General features: G+C 45.2%; 1 pseudogene; it reads right to left on the bottom strand.

The window, feature by feature from the left end:
- Positions 1-254: 254 nt before the first annotated feature.
- On the bottom strand, positions 255-17,952 carry LOC114495066 (annotated as a pseudogene).
- Positions 17,953-19,141: the final 1,189 nt, after the last annotated feature.

Raw genomic sequence — 19,141 nt, 5'->3', positions numbered from 1 at the left:
ATAACCACTTTAAAGAAATTTTGCAAAATAGAAAAACAGCGGTCATTGACAATCTTACTGCTAGCATAATCAGTATCAGCATTTCATTTGTAATTCTTCTAGGCTTTTCTGCCATGCACCATTTTTACATGGTTGTAATTATAGTATAAATTCAACTTTGGGTCCTGCTGCTTTCCCATAACACATCATAAACATTTTCCACGGTGCTATAGTCTTCACAACCATTATTAATAAGTAGCTTAAATTCTAAGCAAAGCATCTGAAATTTTGTTCCTGGTTGGTTTCTCTATTGTAAATGGGTCTTTGGTAAATACTTCGTAAGTCAACCTCCCAACCTGCTATAAAGAAAGCCTTTGACTTGGGAAAATAGTGCCCCTGCAGGTTCACAGCAGCAGATTAAAACTATGAAACAAATTCCCTTAAAATTCTTCAGCTTAAATGGTTAATCCTCTCAGTTCTCATTCTTGCAAGATGAGCTCAGGATGGACTCACACCTCCACACATTTTCCTTTTGCCTCGCCAGCCACACTTCAATATGATGACTTCATCCTTTCCTCCGAAACTCAGCCTCCCAGGACAGGCAAGGGGCTTTGCTCGATTGTCACAGCTCCCGCTTTTGGCCAAGACCACGGGGCACCATTTTGTCAGAGGAGAAGCCATCTTGCTTCTTCAAAAACTTGGGAGGGAATTCCTAGGGTTCGTTCGAAGGAAAGCAAAATAATCTGTATCTGACTAAAATCTTTCATGCTGTAACAGTATGAGCTCTGTTGTGTTTTGTTATTGTCTTGCTTTATTTGGGTCTTTTTTAAGTTTTCAAATGAACTGGAAAACAACATCAAGCTCGGAGAGCTAAGCTACGCTGGCAGCCTTTCCCTCCTCAAATCCATCGCTGTAACTTGGCTGTTCGCATCACTTCTCACTTTCCAGGCATTTTAGTGATGTCCCCTGCCTGGCCTCCCTCCTTGTGCTATGAACTGCACAGCAACTAAAACCTACTTGTTTACTTGGAATACTATCAATTTTTTTTATCATAGGTTGCCAGTAGCGCTTTATTTTTTTCTTTTCAACATCCTGTTCTGCAGCTCCCATGGCTCTTTCTGCCTGGATGCCAAAGAGCCGGGCATTGGCGCGGGCCATGCGAAGACTGGCAGAGGTCCTCACGTTCTTCTCCTCTGTGATCACCCTGGCTTTCTCCTTCTCGTAGACATTCCCCGTGGGCATGACCGGCCCTTGGGTGGCTGGCTGGCCGCTTGAGTTCTTCAGCAGAGCTGTCTCCCTTCCTGAGGGTGGAGGGCTTCCTGGGGAAGAGGGTGAGCTTGGAGCGACACTCCTTGGGCTGCGGCATGTGGGCCTGCAGGGACTCACTGGTCTCAGTCCACCTCCACAAATCCATCGAGAGCCCAGTAGTCCATGCCACCTTTTCATGGATGCCAGCCACCCTTGACTTCTCCAGGCTGCAGCCACTGCCCTGCCTGCTAGCATTTGTTGTGGTACCTGCAGGAGGGGCATCTCACTATGGGCCCAGTGGGTCCGGAGGTAGGGCGAGGGGCACACCTTGGCTTACCAGGCCTTGGCACCTGCAGCCTTCCACACAGGCCAAATAAGCCACATGGCGACACGCAGCTGCCAGTCCTTGTGGAAGTGGAGCTTTAGGTTCATGCCCTCTCCGCTGGGTGCCGTAGCTGCTCCCTATGGGCCCAACTTCTCCAAAGGAGAACGGCCACTGGTGATCGATTTATTTTGAGCTTCCTAATTGCTGCCCAGTTATGCGATTCTATGCCTTGCTTCTCTTTCCTTTTTTCCTTCTTTCCTTTTTTTTTGAAGAATTAAAATTGCTTAAAGTGCCCCCCCTTTTGAAAGCAGCTTTATCAAAATATAATTTACATACCGTGAAATTCACTGAGTTTTAGTGTAAAGTTCAATGATTCTTAGTAAATTCACAAAGCTGTGCAGGCAGCACCACAATTCCGTTTGAAACGTCCCTTGCGCCTGTTCGCAGTCAACCCCTAGTCCCGCCCTCAGCCCTAGGCAGCCACTCATCCAGTCTCGAGCTACCAGTCTGCCTGCTCTAGACATTTCATATGAATGGAATTATACAATAGTTAGTCTTCTGCATCTGGTTCTGTCACTCAGCATGTTTTTGAGGTTTATCCATATTGTAGCATTAATCATTATTCTATTCCTTTTTATTGCTAAATAGTATTTCATTGTAGGGATATACCACAATTACCTATCTTAGTAGTTGATTGGTACTTGGGTTGTTTCTACTTTTTACCTATTAGGAATAATGCTGCTATTGAATATTCAAGTACAAGTCTTTTTTTTAAAGATTTATTTCATTATTTTTAGAGAGAAGGGAAGGGAAGGAGAAAGAGAGTGAGAGAAACATTAATGTGTGGTTGCCTCTCACATGCACCTAATGGGGACACAGCCTGCAACCAAGGCATGTGCCCTGAGTGGGAACTGAACTGGCAGCCCTTTGGTTTGGAGTCCAGCACTCAATCCACTGAACCACACCAGCCAGGGCTCAAGTACAAGTCTTTTTGTGTACATATGTTTTCATTTGTCTTGAGGAGTAAAATTGTCCTCAGGAGTAAAATTGCTTAATCATATGGTAAATTTATGGTTAATTTTTTAGAAGTTGCCAAACTGTCTTCCAGAGTAGCCGTGTCATTTTACATATCCACCAGCATTGCATGTGGGTTCCAGTTTCTTCACATCCTTACCTACCCTTTGTAGTCTCTTTTTTATTATAGCTATTTTAGTAGGAATGAAGTAGTATCTCATTGTGATTTTTATTTGCATTTCCCTAATGACTAATGATGCTGAGCATCTTCTCATGAGTATATTAACCATTTATATATCTTCTTTGGCAAAATGTCTGTTGAAACTTTTTGCCTATTTCTTAATTAGAATATTTGCTTATTGCACTGTAGTCATTATATATCCTGGATACAAGCCCTTCATCAGATATGCAGTACGCAAATTGTGCTCTTAGTCTGTTTATTGCTTAACTTCACTTTCATAATGCAAGTGTAAAGTCTTGTCCTGTCTGGTGTTGCTCAGTAGATTGAGTGCTGGCCTGCAAATCAAAGGGTCGTTGGTTCAATTCCCAGTCAAGGCACATGCCTGGGTTGTGGGCCAGGTCCCCAGGATGGGGTGTGCAAGAAGCAACCACACATTGATGTTTCCCTCCCTCTCTCCCTCCCTTCCTCTCTCTCAAAAAAATAAATAAATAAAATATTTTTTAAATAAAGAAATTTGAAGTCTTTCATTTTGATGAGGTTCAATATAATCAATTTTTTCTCTTATAGATTGTGCTTTTTGTGTCCTATCTAAGGAATCTTTGCCTAAAAGTCACAGAAATTTTTCCCAATGTTCTTTTCTAAAAAACACAGTTTTAGTTCGGATATTTAGGTCTGTGATCTACTTTGAGTTACTTTTTGTGTACATTGTGAGATACAGGCTTAAATCAGGGTTTCTCATTCTCAGCCCTGTTGACACATTGGGCTTGATGGTTCGTTGTCACGGGGTCTTCCAGGTGCACCGCTGGCTGTGAGGCAGTGTATCCAGCCTCAACCAGCCCAACGCCTGCAGCACCTCTGCCTGCAGCTGCAGCGGCCAGACTCCTGTCCAGGCGTCATCCGATGTCCCCTGGGAGGTCAAATCGCCCCCACTGAAAACTGCTGGGCTAAATTAGTATTTTTTATATTTGCACAGCCAATTGTTCTAGAACTGTTTGTTGAAAAGACTGTTATTTCCCCTCTTTGAATTGCCTTGGCAATTTTTTAGCGTATCAGTTGACCATAAATATAAAGATTTGTTTCTGGACTCACAATTCTGTCTCATCAAGCTCTATGACTATCCTTATCCCAGTACCGCACTGTTTTGATTAATATAGCTTTATATTGTTTTAAATTTGGAAACTGAGTCCTCCAACTTCATTCTTTTTGTTTTCATTCAAATTTTTATTTTGAGATAATTGTGAATTCACAAGTAGTTGTAAGAAATAACACAGAGAGACCCCGTGTGCCTTTATGGTCCCCCAGAGGGCACACCTTATAAAACTAGAGCCACGGCCAGCACATGGGCATTGGCACCGTCCATCAGCCTTACCCAGGTTCCCCACTTGTACTCCTAGTTCTTCATTTTCAAAGTTGTTTTTAAAAATTGCTTTGGCCCTGGCCGGTGTGGCTCAGTGGATTGAGTGCCCGCCTGTGAACCAAAGGATCAGCAATTCGATTCCCAGTCAGGGCACATGCCTGGGTTGCGGGCCAGGTCCCCAGTGGGGGACACATGAGAGGCAACCACATTGATTTTTCTCTCCCCTTTTCCCTCCCTTCCCCCCTAAAAATGAATAAATAAAAATCTTTAAAAAATTGCTTTGGCCACTCTGGGTCCTTTGCATTTCCATAAACATGTTTGGATCAGTTTGTCAAACTCTACAAAAGAGCCTGCAGGGATTTGGGTAGGGATGCACTGAATGTATAGATAAAATTTTGGGTACCTGCCATCATAACATTAATCTTCCAGTTCATGAAACATGATTTTCCTTTTTATTTAATTGTGGCACTATGTATATAGCATAACACATGCCATTTGAGTCCATTATGGCTCAGTGACATTAACTGCATTCACACTGTTGAACAACCATCACTGCTATTTCCACAACTTTCCCATCGCGCCAAAGAAAAACCATGCTTTTTTTTTTTTTTAAACAGCGATACTGAAATTGCCAACCTACTACTTACTGTATGGTCTTCTGTGGCTTCCAAAGCCTGCTTTCAGATCAGTAATGTAGTACTAACCTCTGCACCCCAAGGAATCCTGGTACTTATCTTTGGAGGAATATAGAATAGTAGCCACCCCCCGCCCCTTATCCACAGGGGTTACTCCCGTGACTCCCAGTGCGTGCTTGAAAACGAAGACCGCATCAAACCCTGGATACACTGATCTTTCCCTATGCACGCCCTTTCACTGAAAGGGAGTCTTTACGTCTTCTCTTTGGCGCATCTGAACTACCAGCATCACTATTCTTACACTTTGGGGCTATTATTAAGTAAAAGGAAGGTTACGTGATTACAAACACTGTGACGCTGTGCCAGGCGGTCTGTGACCTCGACAGCTGCTACGTGACTAAGGGGAGGGTCCTGTGTGTGGCGAGGATGCACTGGACAAGGGGTGATTCACCTCCTGGGCGAGAGGGAGTGAGAGTTCACCACGCTACTCAGAAATGGCACACAATTTAAAACATGAATTGTTTCTTTTTGGAATTTTCTATTTACTATTTTTGTCCACAAGTAATTGAAATGGCTAAATGCAAAACCACAAATGTAGGGGGACGGTTATAGACAGTCCTTTTTAAGAAACTGGACTTTAGGGTCTTCAAATCACAGCTCTGCCATTGACAAACAGGTTACTTAACTTCTCTAAATCTCATGTTGTTGTGCACAAATTTAAACACTTTTATTCTATCGATCTTCCGGGTGTGGGCTTCAGACTCCCGGAGCCCACATCTGCCAGGTGCTGTGGGAGCTACACAATGAATGAACCTGCCTGTGACTGGGAACACTTTTTCCCCACAATGTTAAAGTTAGGCAATTTAACCACAAATGATATTTTAAATTGTTATGGCATCCCAAGGACATATACTGTGGAATTAAATGTAAGTTTTGCATGTAATATAAAGCGTGAGTCTTGAAATAAATTTAGAATTTGTATTTGGGTGCTTTGTGCTAATCCTCCTTCCCTTCCATACCCCCTCATTCCACTTAAAAGTCTTTTACCCTCTAGTCGCTCCCCCCCCACCCCAACAGACACTCACTCATCATTCCCAGCCCTTTTCCCCACAGAACCTCAGAATCCTCCTCAACACAGCCCTGCAGGCAGCCGCTAATAACATGTGAGAGCTATCACATAAGCTGAAGGCTATTTGCTGTCTCTGTTCAACTGGTTTACAGTTATTTGCTTTGGGTTTTATTTTACCATTTTGGGGTATTTAAAATAAAATCAATGGCTTTGAAAATCAAGGTGATTTTATTTACTTCTGGTTTTCCAAATATTATGCTCTTCCTTTCAGATTATTTACTTGACCTGCTTTACGTATAAATCATCACAATAAAGATAATGAAAGGCAACCTACGGTATGTTTGCTCACTTTGGAAACGACAGTACCCATCATGCCACCACATCCGCCCGGCCAGAGGTGCTTACACTCCACGCACCTGTGTCCTGATAGCTGTCACCAGAAATCAAGGGCCCACTAGTATGAAAAAATCCTTTATAAATGTCATCTCATGCCTCATTATGATCTAGTTCCTATTCAAGACAGACTAAATGTGGTTTTGTTCCCCATTTAAGAAAGGTTTAAATTTTATCTCCTCAGTTATAAATCCTGGGGTATGTTTGGGTTTTGTTTTCTTTTAAGATTCTCATCTCTTTATAAAGATGCATATATAGGATGGACAAGGGCAAGTGGAGAGAGCATGTCTCTTTTTGATTAAACATCTATACTTTTCTTTCCAGTGTCCTACCTACCAAGTCTTTATGATCGCTGGCTGGCATGACAGATTACCTTAATTTGTATCTAGCTGTTGCTAAGCTATCGCCATGGTATCAGGGCACTCGGGCAAATATAGATTCCTGAAAACAAATGCGTAGAAAGGAAACTTCGTCCCTAGCCCCCTGCCCCTCTGCTGGTGCCTGGATAGCAGCAGTTCAGCGGTGAAGTTCTGTGTCATGGCTGCTCTTCAGCCATAACAACACCAAACACAAAACCCGAGCCTTTGAAAACCAGACTGCAGCCCATAAAATACAGTGATGTCTGCAAATGTTAGATCTGTCACTTACCAAAGTCATCAGTAGTCTGTATGCCTACCGCTTGTAATGACCACAGCAGAGCACACAGTAACCTTTATTGAATGTTTGCCCTCTAGCAAGATAAAGCACCAGCAAAGATACTGCCCTCTTAATTATAATCTTTATGGTCATACACTCAAAGTGAGTGGTGTATTTTTGTTCTGTCCCAATAAATTTTTTCAGATAGTTTTTACATTTTCAAATGCTAAGAGAGGAGTTCAGTAGAATGCGTTCGCTTGAGCTTTACCTTCCAGAGCGGTGTAAGCATGACTGGCACTCTGAGTCGCTCCCTTCACCTTTCCATGTACAGACAGGAAGAGAACATTTCATCCGAAGGGAACAGCTCAATTTTCTTAAAAGTGCCCGTCAATACTGTCAGATATGTTTGTAGACTGGATGCATCACTCGTTTACCTAAATAGTAGCGTGAGTACCTGTTTTTAGAAAGCTTTACCATAAATCTTTCTATATGACTGGACTCTAGGCAAGGCTATGATTAGGAAATAACCCACTTCCCCTCTTGGCTGGTCCTAATGAGAGCTTTCCAACTTCAACGTTGTGTTTGAACACTTCTCCCATTCATAGCGTGTGCCCATCAAAAGTGCTCTCCTTTTGCAGTGTGTCAGCGGTACTATTTATAACCTAGTTAACAATGCCAGCCAGAGACAGTAAAAGGTGTGCGTTCATATGCAAATTCTCAGCAATAATGTTTACAATTGCATATAGTTGCTCGCTCTATTATGTTCACCAACAGCATTATAAAATTGAGTACAGGAAAGAGAAAATGGTACTAATATTACATTTTTATACTGCTTAAAGATTTTTATAGAATTAATTAGCAAAAGAAATTAAAGAGTGCGAGATGAAAGCAGCCCCAGCTCACAGTGGACATTTGCACACACTGGCCCTCGGACGACTAGTGGCCACTGGGCAGAGGAGGGGTTCACTGTACGGCACAGGCTCTTCCTTCGCTGTCTTCAAATCTGGGTTTTCCCAAGCAGCCCTCAGAGCGTCGTCTTTGTTTTACTGGGTTGTGATTCCCACGACTTGAAAGCCACCGATAGAGAAAAATTAAACACAAACAAACAGGATAAATCCATGCTTCATTTCACTGGCAGTTATTCAGCATTCCTATGTGCCAAGCACTGTCCTGGATACAAAGATGTCCAGAGACTGAGAGGATCTGTGACTTCCCTGCTATATTGCGGGCTCCTTAGGATCACATTAGTTTTGAAAGTAGTGGGATATGACAAATAGAGGAGACAAATCTGGGTTCAAACCCCAGCTTCCCCACCGAATGTGATATAAAGCAAACTGCCGTATTCCTTCTTGCTTTTCTGTAGAAATGGAGACAGTCGTGCTTACTAGCGAAGTGGCTGCTGAGTGTCTGAAAGCATCTGTCACCTCACCTGTTACAGGGGTCAACATTCAGTAAACGTTAAATGAAGTAAGTTTTTATGATGATGAGGCAAACTGGTAAAATAGAGTACTAGTAAAGGAACAATGGGTTACCAACCCTAATTAGTGGGTCTAGAGACTTCTTTTAGCATATAGGACAACAGAAGGTGAGAAAGGGTCCAGGGAGGAGAGGATCAGAGCCCACCCAGAGACGCATATTAGGAGGGCAAAGAACAAGTGCACAGCTTGCCGTCGAAAGTACAGAGTTGGAAAGGAGCAGGCTCTGCAGTACCGTCTGTGAACCACCTGCATCAACATCAGGAGCTTGCGGTGAGTACAGTCAGGGTTTATCCATACCCGCTAAGCCACAGTCTCTGAAAGTGAGGTCCAGGAATCAACGTTTCTTATAAGCTGCCAAGAAGTTCTCACACACACTCCAGTCTTAGACCCACTGGGGTAAATGGCGGATTTCTAGAGTTCTGACATCTGATCTCGGTACCGTGCAACAGACAGAACGTGAGCTTTTGGGTAATAGGTTCCAGGCAGATTGGAATGCTGAACGTTTACACCAGAAAAAAAATCTCCCTAACAGAAAGCAGAAAGAAGAAAAGAAGAATGTGTAGTCAGTGAGAAATACAGAATAAAACGGCAGAAATATGTACATAATGAATCATGATAAATATAAATTAATTAAATTCACCAATTAAAAGTAGATTCTCCGGTTGAATTAAAGAAAAATTTTTCTTTAGGTTGTCTAATAGACAACCTAAATTTTAGAATTATAATATACATGATTTGTAAAACCTATATCTTTAAGCTTACACATGAGATTATCTTGGTTTTCTTATTTAAAGAAAAAGGGGTTGTCTAAAAGAAAACTTTTTAGGTTGTCTAAAAGAAAACTTTAAAAAAAAGACACAGAAAGGTTGAAAATAAAAGGTGGGAAAAATATATAAACCAAAAGAAAAACAGAAAGGAGCCCTCAGATAAAAACCCCTCAGGATAGACAACCAGTCTCTCCCCTCCGCCCGTCCTCCCAATCTCTCCCTCTCTGGTCCGCCCCCCCAATCTCTCCCTCTCTGCCCCGTACCTCCCTAAGCTCCAAGGACCCTTCTTTTGCTGTCACTTGTTTTCTAAGCCCATATCTTTTATGGGCTTAGAAAACTCCCCCTCCCCCGTGATTTTCTAAATAAACTTTCTCTTATAATTTCAGTCTTGGCTCTGATTTCTTCTCTGAGCCACAACTCAAGAACTGAGGTTGGTGAACCAATCACACCCAGTGCTTTCCCCATCACACCTCTACATCCAGAGAAGGGAGGAGCCCTGAGGGGTGCTATCGCCTGAGTCAGTCAGAGGCCTGACCCACTGGGACCTGGATTAATACACATGTTCCAAGGGTGACGTCAGCTTGGAGTTGGGGATCCATGAGAACTGCCTGGATACTCACGGAGCACTTCTGGAAATCAAAAGCTAAAAAAAAAACAGATTGGGAAGTCAGGTCAGGATTTCAAGCATCCCCAAAATTTTTGGCTTGAAAGGAAATCCCAAACAACCAGTGCTGGCAAGAATGTGAAGAGAGGGGAACCTCTGTGCACTGTTGGGGATGGAAACGGTGCGTGTGTGGCGAACAGCGTGGGCTTCCTCAAAGAACTGAAGAACAGAACGACCGTGTCACGACTACAGAAGAAATACGCAACTTTAACGTAGACAGGAAGAAAGGCATCGACATTGTTGTCATCGACTCAAATGGAGACCTCAGCCAAGTCATCAGGAAAAAGTTGAGTCAGAAAGGCAGAAATGGTAGAATTAGGAAAGAACGCCAAGGGCAAAGCTGTGTCGTTAGAGACCAAGGTCTCTAAGATCATCTGCATCCTGGTATTTCCCGTTTCTGCGCATGGATGCAAATGTTGGAGAGAGAAGAAAGCTGATAGGAAAATATCAGTTGATTTGAAATAAGGTGTTGGAGGAGAACTCTACGGATACCAGAACTGCCAGAGAGACAAGTGGGTGTGAGAGCAAATTAAGTCTGAAACGTCACTGGAGACAAAAGTGACACAACTGAAGCTGTCCTATTTCAGGCACGTCAGGAGAAGGCAGGGCTCTGTGCAAAAGACAACGAGGCTGGGAAAAATAAAAGGCAGCAGGAAAAGAGGAAGACAAAAATAAGACGGGTTGATGCCACAAAAGAAACCACAGACAGGATCCTGGGAGCTGAACGGGGCTGTTGAGGACAGGACATGGTGGACGTCACTCTTTCGGAGAGCTGCCGGGGCTCAGAGCCAACTCCGTTCCACCTGTCGGTGTATACCAAAAAAATAAAATAAAAAGTAATTTAAAATTTAAACTCAGGAAAACATTTGTACACATGTGTTCAAACAGTGTTATTCACAATAGCTCGAGTCCATCGGCAGAACTGGCACCTGCTGCGGCAGGGCCGGGCCTGAGGGCACTGTGTTGGGTGGGGCGGGCCAGACACCGAGGGAGGAGTGGGATGTGGTTCTATTATGGATGGTTCTCGAGAGCCGTGCAGTCGAGGAGCAGAATGGTGGGTGCCGAGGGCTGGGGGAGTCAGAGGGAAGTTAGTTTTGGGAATGCCATTAAAGAAACTGATGGAGAGAAGAGGAACAATGGAGACTAGGCTGACTTACATTACAAGGAGCCCTAGTGGTTAAAGTTAGACATGGAACTCCATATAACCCAGCAATTCCACTCCCAGTTGTCTACCCAAGAGAAATGAAAACATACATCCACACAAAAACATGTACACAGACACTCACAGCAGCACTGTTTGCAGTGGCCAAAAGGAGGAAACGACCCCAACATCCGCCAGCTGAGGCGTGCACAGCGAAACATGGCCATGCGTGCCGCGGAGTATCACTCAGCTGTGAAAAGGAGTGAAGTGCGGACTCACGCTACAACGCGGGCGGATTTCAAAAACATTCTGCTGAGTGAAAGAAGCCAGGCACAAGAAGCCACATACCGCACAATTCCTGCACGTAAAATGTGTATCTGTATGAAATGGATTTCATAGAGAGAAAAAGCATATTAGCTGTTTTCAGGGGCTGGTGGGGAGTGAGTGCTTAGTGGTATTGGGTTTCTTTTTGGAATAATGAGAATGTTCTAGAACTTGAAGGTGGTAATGATTGCACAGTACTGTGGGTATACTGGATGCCACTGAATTTTCACTTTAAAGTGGTTAAAATGTTGGGAAAAAGAAAGGAAGAAATGTGAAAAATCTTAATATCTGACAATATAGCATATAAGGCAAAAAAGGAGACAAAGAAAGGTGTTATGTGCTGATAAAGGGAACAATAGAGCAAGAAGATATAACCATCGAAAACATGTATGCACCTAATAATTCAGCCTCAAAATATACAAAGTAACAACTGAAAAAATTCAGAGAGAAATGAATAAATCAACTTGTAGTTAAAAGACTTTGACCCCATCTTTCAGCAATTGATAGGTCACGCAGACAGAAGTGCACATGTTGAAATTTGAACAATACAATTAATGAGCTCCAGGTATGAGGTATATATAAAATTAAGCACCCAAGGAATAGTTTAATAATAACTGTTAGACTGAACTATGTGAAAATGTCAATAGTTGACCATTTTTAACCTATAAAAATGATAGTTTTATCTTATTTAACTTATATATCATAGGTTGTTGAAAGTATTAAATGAACTATTTATATAAACAAATAGCTCAATGTCGAATTTAATTTCCTTTGGTCTTTCCTAGGAGAACACTTGCTTCTACTGGTTTTCATAAATTAATACAATAAAACTCTACTGTAACTGGATAAGAATTCAGTCATGTGAAATGTAAGGTCACAATTTTTTATAAGATTAACAAGAAAGTGACCAGTGTGAGTCTGTGAAGCTAGCTGCTGAGGAATTCTGGGAGTCCAGCTGCCATGGCTAAATTCACACCAGAGTCAGCTGTGATTTGGTGCCACCTGCTGGCAGTGGTTGGCTCCAATTTAAATATTCTTGGGAACAATTTTGAGTCTAGAGGCAGCAGGACAGCATCAAGAGATTCCAGAAACATCCCAAGTAGTTGGTCGTTTTCGGAGGTTTGGCTGGGAGAATAAGGAGAACCAGAGAGACTCACCCTTCACGTCTTCTCTTTCTGGAGCAAGTTTGCATGTCTTTCCCTTATCTTTGTGGCCTTGGCCTCCACTCCAAGACCTCCAGCCCCACCCCACCCTTGACGCCCTCCCTGTTCTCAAATGGGGACTAGACAGGCAATAGGAGTCAGTTGCCAATTCTGCATCACATCTAAAATTATATTTTTGGTGAATGCATTATCACGGGATTTTACTGTGCTTATCCAGGCCTCTGTGAATGCTTACAACACAGTATAGCACTATGTTTTTTATTTTAAAGCCTTTGATTAAAGTGTTTCTGGTTGTCTATAAAAAAACTTTATTAGGTTGAGGCTAATTGAAATTCAAGCGGGGGCGGTGGGGGGGGGAAGGAAGACATGCAAAGGTACAAAATTCTACCCAGGGCATATTAACGCTATTGCATGAATGCCATGAAATTTTAAATTTACAGTTGCCTTTGTGGATGACTTCCTGTTACCCAGCAGGCTCAGAAAGTCTTGGTTTGGTTGTTTCTTTGTTCAATTTCTTGATTTGTTGGGGCAGCTCTTCCTTCCTTGTATAAACATGTAAGCCTGCTGCAGTGTACTAAGCAGGCCCCATACACACAAACTGGGCTTTTGGGAAGTGGCATGAAGGTGCAAGGCTGTAGAGGGGCGGTGCTCGGTTGTCGGTGATGTTCTGTCCCCGCCCCACGCATCCCTCTCGCTGGCATCCTACCAATTCTGAGTTCAGACGGAGTCGCTAACACGGAGTCACTAACACAGAGCTGGATGTGGGCAGTTTGAGAGACCAACACTGCTGTGAGCAGCAGAGCTGGCAGTTTGCAGTCAAGGTCTTTGTGGCTCGTGGCTGCCAAAGGTTACATTTGTCATCCATGGAACTGTCAGGCACCATGCGGAGTGTTGGGGAGGGTACACGGCACAGGCCAGAGAAGGCCTTAATCTGTCCACCACCTATTGCATTGACCTCACCTCTTCCTTCTGCCTGCCCTCTAACTTCAAGGTTCTCTGTTTTTAACTCAAAAGGGCTATGTATAGTTTTCTAGTATTGGCCTCCAGTTTTCTGCCTCAGCTTCTGTGTACAGTTTTTCCTGCTTCCAATGGCCCACACCCAGCCTTCGTGGGTCAGAATCCCACTGAACCTGCCTGCGGCTCCCAGGCCAGCTCACTCCAACACGGGCACCTTCCTGATCCCTGATGGCTCTGTACTTACCCCAGCTCTGGTGCAGCCTTCTGTTTTATATTATAGTTTCCAGGGTTCACGATTGATTCTTAGGGTAGACTGGAAGCTCTGTGAGGACCGACTTTCCTTATGCATTCCTGCATCCCCCAAAGAATCAAAGCTCTGCAGTCATAAGCATTCAGTAAATATTAGTTTAAGTTTGAAAGCCTTTGTCACATTGAAGCTGGTTAGGCCCCCTTCCAAAGTGGGCTCACCTTTTCCTGCCACCTGCACGGGTGTGCAGCCCTCTAGTTCGGTGCCAAATGGCCTCTCTCTACAATTGATGTGAGCCAAATTCTGTCACTGCAAAAATTCCCCAGAAATATAGACACCGGGAAACACGTTCATTCGTTCCTGCCTAGACGAGACATCCCTTTGGCACTGAAATAACTTTCCTGCCCAGTCAGGGCTGAATAAGTGCAGTTTCCACCAGCACAGAATTTACTTACTGAATGCTGGGGTCGCAAGAAGCAGCTCAGGAAGGATTTACATGACTAGAGAAGCTGTACCTTTTATGTGTCTTAATTTTTTGACTTTTAAATGTCATTAAATCATTGGATGTCAACTTGGATGCAATATATTTTATTACATATGTCACTTGAAACTGTAGTACGTCCAGAAAGAAAAATCGGGAAACACACAATGTACGAGTCTTAGAGGATCACGACATTGGTCCCATGTCTGTCCCCAGACTTGTGAGTTTCTTTCTGCCACCATACCTGGGCCACTTATTTCTGCTGATGTGAATAGTTTAGTTTAAAAAAATGTTTTAATGTTATTAGAGAAAAGTCATCCCAAACTTCTCTGATTTCGAATGTAAAATACTCCGAGGGGAGGAGCAGATCGTGTGGACTACTGGATTCCCTGTCCCCTTCCCCTCAAACTCACGTGCTCAGGCTCCGAAGGGCAATTATTCGTCTTTGCTCCATGCTGATTATATAGGTCGGGAGGGTAATAAGGTTGTTTGTTTGAAGGATTTTCATCTGGTGCATTTCTAATTTTCATCTTGATCTCTGTGTGTCTCCATTTCCTGCCCCGGTCCTGGCCCCTCCGATCAGTACCGGCACCTCTCTCCCATCACCGAAGCAGATGATGGAACAGAGATCATTTGAGTCTGAACTCTCTGATCCCGAACTTGTCATCTTCCCAGGACACAGGGTTGTGTTGCTCTAGTCCTTTAAACCAGTAATGACTCAGTCATAATGACAGTCCTTTCAACCAATGGCAGTTGAGCAATAACTAGTACCATGTGTTTACTATTAACTCTGTATACTCCTTCAAGATATTACATATTTTTTCAAAAACCTTACTGAATTCAGAAATTGCTCATGGCAGAATGAAGAAAACAGGGTACTATACTAATAAAAGTAAATGTCATAACATATTATTAAGAAGATGCTGTGTTAGATACACATATTTTACCATGAGAAATGGAATCTTTGATTAGCTGGCTGAATTAGAAATTCCTAAAAGATTTTCCTAGTGCTTCCTAGAATCACAGCATGAAGAAATGCTGAAACTGTTCTATAAATAGCCTCAGATCAGATATGTTTAGTGAGTATGTGTGGCAAGATAAAAATCTTGAGCTATTAATCTATACTATTTTCTTCTGGTATTTCCCCCTCTCCCTTCCCTGCCTCCAAGCAGATATTCCCATCGGGATTCATTGTCTCGGCGACAGGGAGGAGATGGACCAGAAAGCTGATAGCACCCTCCAGCTCCTATTTCTAAAAACCGAAGCCCTAGCAGGGAGAAGAGTTGGGCCCGGGGCAGGGGCAGGAGGAGCCTGCACAGGGCCGTGGGACTGCCGGGCGGGCTCTCCGGCAGCCTGGGGGAGGCAGGCCGCCCCCACAGCCAGCGTCACCCCGGCTGTGGGCTTCGACCACCGACCAGAGGCCTGGGGGCCACCTCTGGCTGTGTCTGACTGTATAAATTTCAGTCCTTCGGAACTAAAAACCTAGGCAATGTCAGAGAAAAATCCGAGTTCCGGCTTTGCCTGAATGACCGGCAGGTTTGGCCATACTGGGTTCTGTCTGCCTCAGCACCCAAAGTGCAAGGAATGGACACTCTGGCCAGTCCAGGTCCCCACCGGCCAGCTCTATCCCTGCCGCGAGGCCAGGGCTAGTTGCCCTGCTGTGTTCCAGACCACAGGGGTGTTTCTCTCTACCCAAGATTCTTTCCTTCCCTGGGAAACAGAAGATAGACTGGAGTTGGCTCCTGTTGAAAGAAACACGGGAGCTAGAGCCTTTCTTTGTAGAAGCGAAGAATGTTCTTATGTGTTTAATAGGCACACCACCTGCTTCACTCATGACCCCTCCTTGCCTGCTCCCCGTAGGCATTTGCCTCATGTACCCTGTTCGAGGCGGCCTTGCCAAGAGACGCCCCTGTCCCTGGTTGGGCATGACAGAGCCGCTGCCTGCAGGGCATGGGGAGCGGAGTGGAGCCGATGTGGGCAGGCGCCTGGAGGGCAGAGGCCTTGGCATTTCGGGGGGAGGGGCACTCCACAATGATGGGACTCAAAATAGGAAGTAAATGGTGAAAAAACAGACCCTTCCTTACTCGTAGATGGATGAACTGGGATCTGCATGTCCTGCCTGTGCCTTCTCGTGGGCTGGGTTACGGAGCTCAGGGTGTTCGTGGCACCGACATGCACCCTGAGCCAGGCGGCCAGAACTCGTCCTGTAGAGAGGCGGCGGGACAGCGGCTTCCTTTCCCTGGGGGAGGGGTCAGGAGAGTGAGCGCTAGAGAGGGAGGCGCGGCGGCACCACCGTTCTTTCTGGGCAGAGTCTGCCGTGAAGGCGGTGGTCTCTGCGTGTCTCCCCGACAGCTGCGGCAGGCTGGCCGCGCACGCCTTTGTGCTTTTGCTGCTAAACTAGAAATGTGTGTTTCAAAATCTTAACTGTTATGGACCTGGGCTAGTTATCCCAACAGTTTGCTCACCTCATTTATAACCAATAAAAAATAACAGCTATCCTTTATTGAACTAATCTCATGCCAGCTACTGTGCCAGTGCTAACTACCTCCTTTGTAACCACCCCGTAGGGTGCGGCCACCCCATGCTGTGAAGAAGGAAATGGAAGCTGAAAGCTTGAACAGCTTCCTAAGATCTGGTGCTTAATCCAGGCTGAAGCCTGGATTCCAGTCCAGGTCTGTCAGGCTCATAAGGCCTGCACTCTCCAGTCAGCAGGCCCAACACACTTATCACCTCCTGCTGCCTGCAGGACGACGGCAGGTGGATGGGGGATGGGGGGAGCCTGAATGCAAAAGGCCGAATCCCCAAAGAGCAGCAAAATCAAATGAGGCACGTTCTTTAGGAAAACAGGAAAGGCGGATTCCTGCAGTGACAGCGGCTTTTGCAAGCGTCCTTGGAGTTGCTCTGGACTACAAGGAGCCACCCGGTCAGCGGACCACCCCTCGGGGACCCAGTGTTTCTGGGGTACTAGGGCGGAGTCCAAGGGAGCGTGCGACTCTTTTCCCAACTACTGCAATGAGCTGAATTGTGTCCCCCTGCAAACCACATGGAAGATCTCACCCCAGACCCTGGGAATGTGACATTATTTGGAAACAGATTCTTTGCAGGTGATTATGTTAAGATGAGGTCATCTTAGAGGATTAGACGGCCATCTGAGAGGATCATAGAGGACTAGAACACCCTCTGATCCCACATGACTGGTGCCCTTATAAAAAAGGAGAAATTTGGACACAGAAACAGACGTGTACAGAGGACATATGATGGGAAGACGCAGGGAGAGTGCCATCTATGAGCCAACAGACACCGCAGCCACCAGTAGCTACGAGAAAGGCCTGGGACAGATCCTCCCTCACAGCCCTCAGAAGAAGCCCACCCAGGCAAAACACCTTCATCTTGGGTTTGTAGCCTCCAGAACTGTGAGACAATTAAGCTCTGATATTCTAAGCCACCCAATTTGTGGTGCTTTGCTACAGAAACTGCAGGAAAGGCAAACACCACCCGACAGGCACACTTCTCTGTTTTAAGAGAAGACTCCGTTGTGCGGGTTTGCCAGCACCCACCTCAGAGTCCTCCCATGGAGCAGGGCCGGCGCCACCAGTGCAGGGGTGAACCACCACCCACGTTCCAAGCCCCCATCCGCAGATTAGCCCACTGGAGGGCCCAGTGCATGAGCCACAGGTACAGCAGGGAAGAGCCCCCTGAGAAACTGCAGAAGGCCACAGGGTGGACAGTGCACGCTGAGGCTTCAGGGAGCGCACCTGGAAGGCACGAATGAACAGCATGACCAGGTGATGCCCGTTAGGCCGAGAGAAGGTGTCCCTGTCATGGAGAGGTGAACAGAGCACTGTGGGAACAACGTAGACCTGGGTGCTGTGACCTCTGGTGGGGAGGGGCATGGTGAACAGCTCACAACAGAGACTGGGCTTTGAAGAATGAATAGGAGTGACAAGGGGACTATAGCCGTATCGCGAGCAAAGGTGGGGAAGGTCGACATGCCCAGCCGGAGCAGGAAGGGGTGTATGAGAGCCCCTCTGCATCTTGAAGTACAGTTGAATTTTATGAAAGGAAAAGATTCACTTCCATTCTGGTCAACACGGCTGATGTTTCAAACAATTAAACTGGGCAACAATTAGACTTAATTGGGAAGCAGCAGAAGAATTCAGACCTGGGTGCAACGTAGGTCACGGTGATTGCCAGTCACGCCAGTCACGTGCCTGGAGCCTGGCACATGTTCGCCCTGCAGCACTTACTTGTTAAGTGAAGGTGTGAATTACAAACCACGTAGTGACTCTGGACATGATCCTCATCAGTTTAAAAAGGGGTTGGTTTGGTGTGGGGAGGTCCCACCTCTCTGAGATCTGTGATCCAGGGCAAACGGGATAATGGAATATGAAAACACTATTGTTCTGGACTAAATATCTATGTCCCGCCCAAATTCACGGGTTGAAGCCCTGACCTGAGATGTAACGGTATTTGGAAGTGGGGCCTCTGGGAGGCAATTCGGGTTGGAGAGGTCAGGACAGTGGGACCCTCGTGATGGGATTAGCACTCTCCTAAGCAGAGGTACCTCGAGCTCTCTCCGCTGCACAAGGACCCAGCAACAGGTGGCTGCAAACCAGGAAGACAGCTGTCGCCAGAACCCAGCTATGCTGGCACCCTGATCTTGGACTTCCAGCCTCCAGAAAAGTGAGAAAATAACTTTCTGTTGTCTAAGCCACCCAGTCTATGGTATTTTGTTACGGCAGCCTGAGGTGACTAAGACAACTGAAGGAGGAACTTGATAGCTGGGCAATGTAATTTCGGAGTTGGGGCATTATGGTGGATGGAGCCCTAGAATGGGGGTGGGGGTTGGGGGGATTCTGGCCTGTGGCCCAGATCCCGCCATGGGTTAGCTATCTTTGGGATATTCCTTCAGAACGGCGTAGGTGTTGCAGGGACGATCTAGGAGATACCATTCATACAGACTAGGGACAGTCCTGCTCCTCACCTTTGACCCTTTGTTTCTTCATCTGTAAAATGGAAGGGGAATGGAACATACAGTATCTGACAATGACTCATTTATTATTCCACCAAACGTTTGTTGAG

The sequence above is a fragment of the Phyllostomus discolor genome, chromosome 4 (genome assembly GCF_004126475.2).
Source record: "Phyllostomus discolor isolate MPI-MPIP mPhyDis1 chromosome 4, mPhyDis1.pri.v3, whole genome shotgun sequence".
NCBI lineage: Eukaryota > Metazoa > Chordata > Mammalia > Chiroptera > Phyllostomidae > Phyllostomus > Phyllostomus discolor.
The sequence above is the reverse complement of the archived record's forward strand: the minus strand, read 5'-3'. Positions and strand labels throughout refer to the sequence as shown.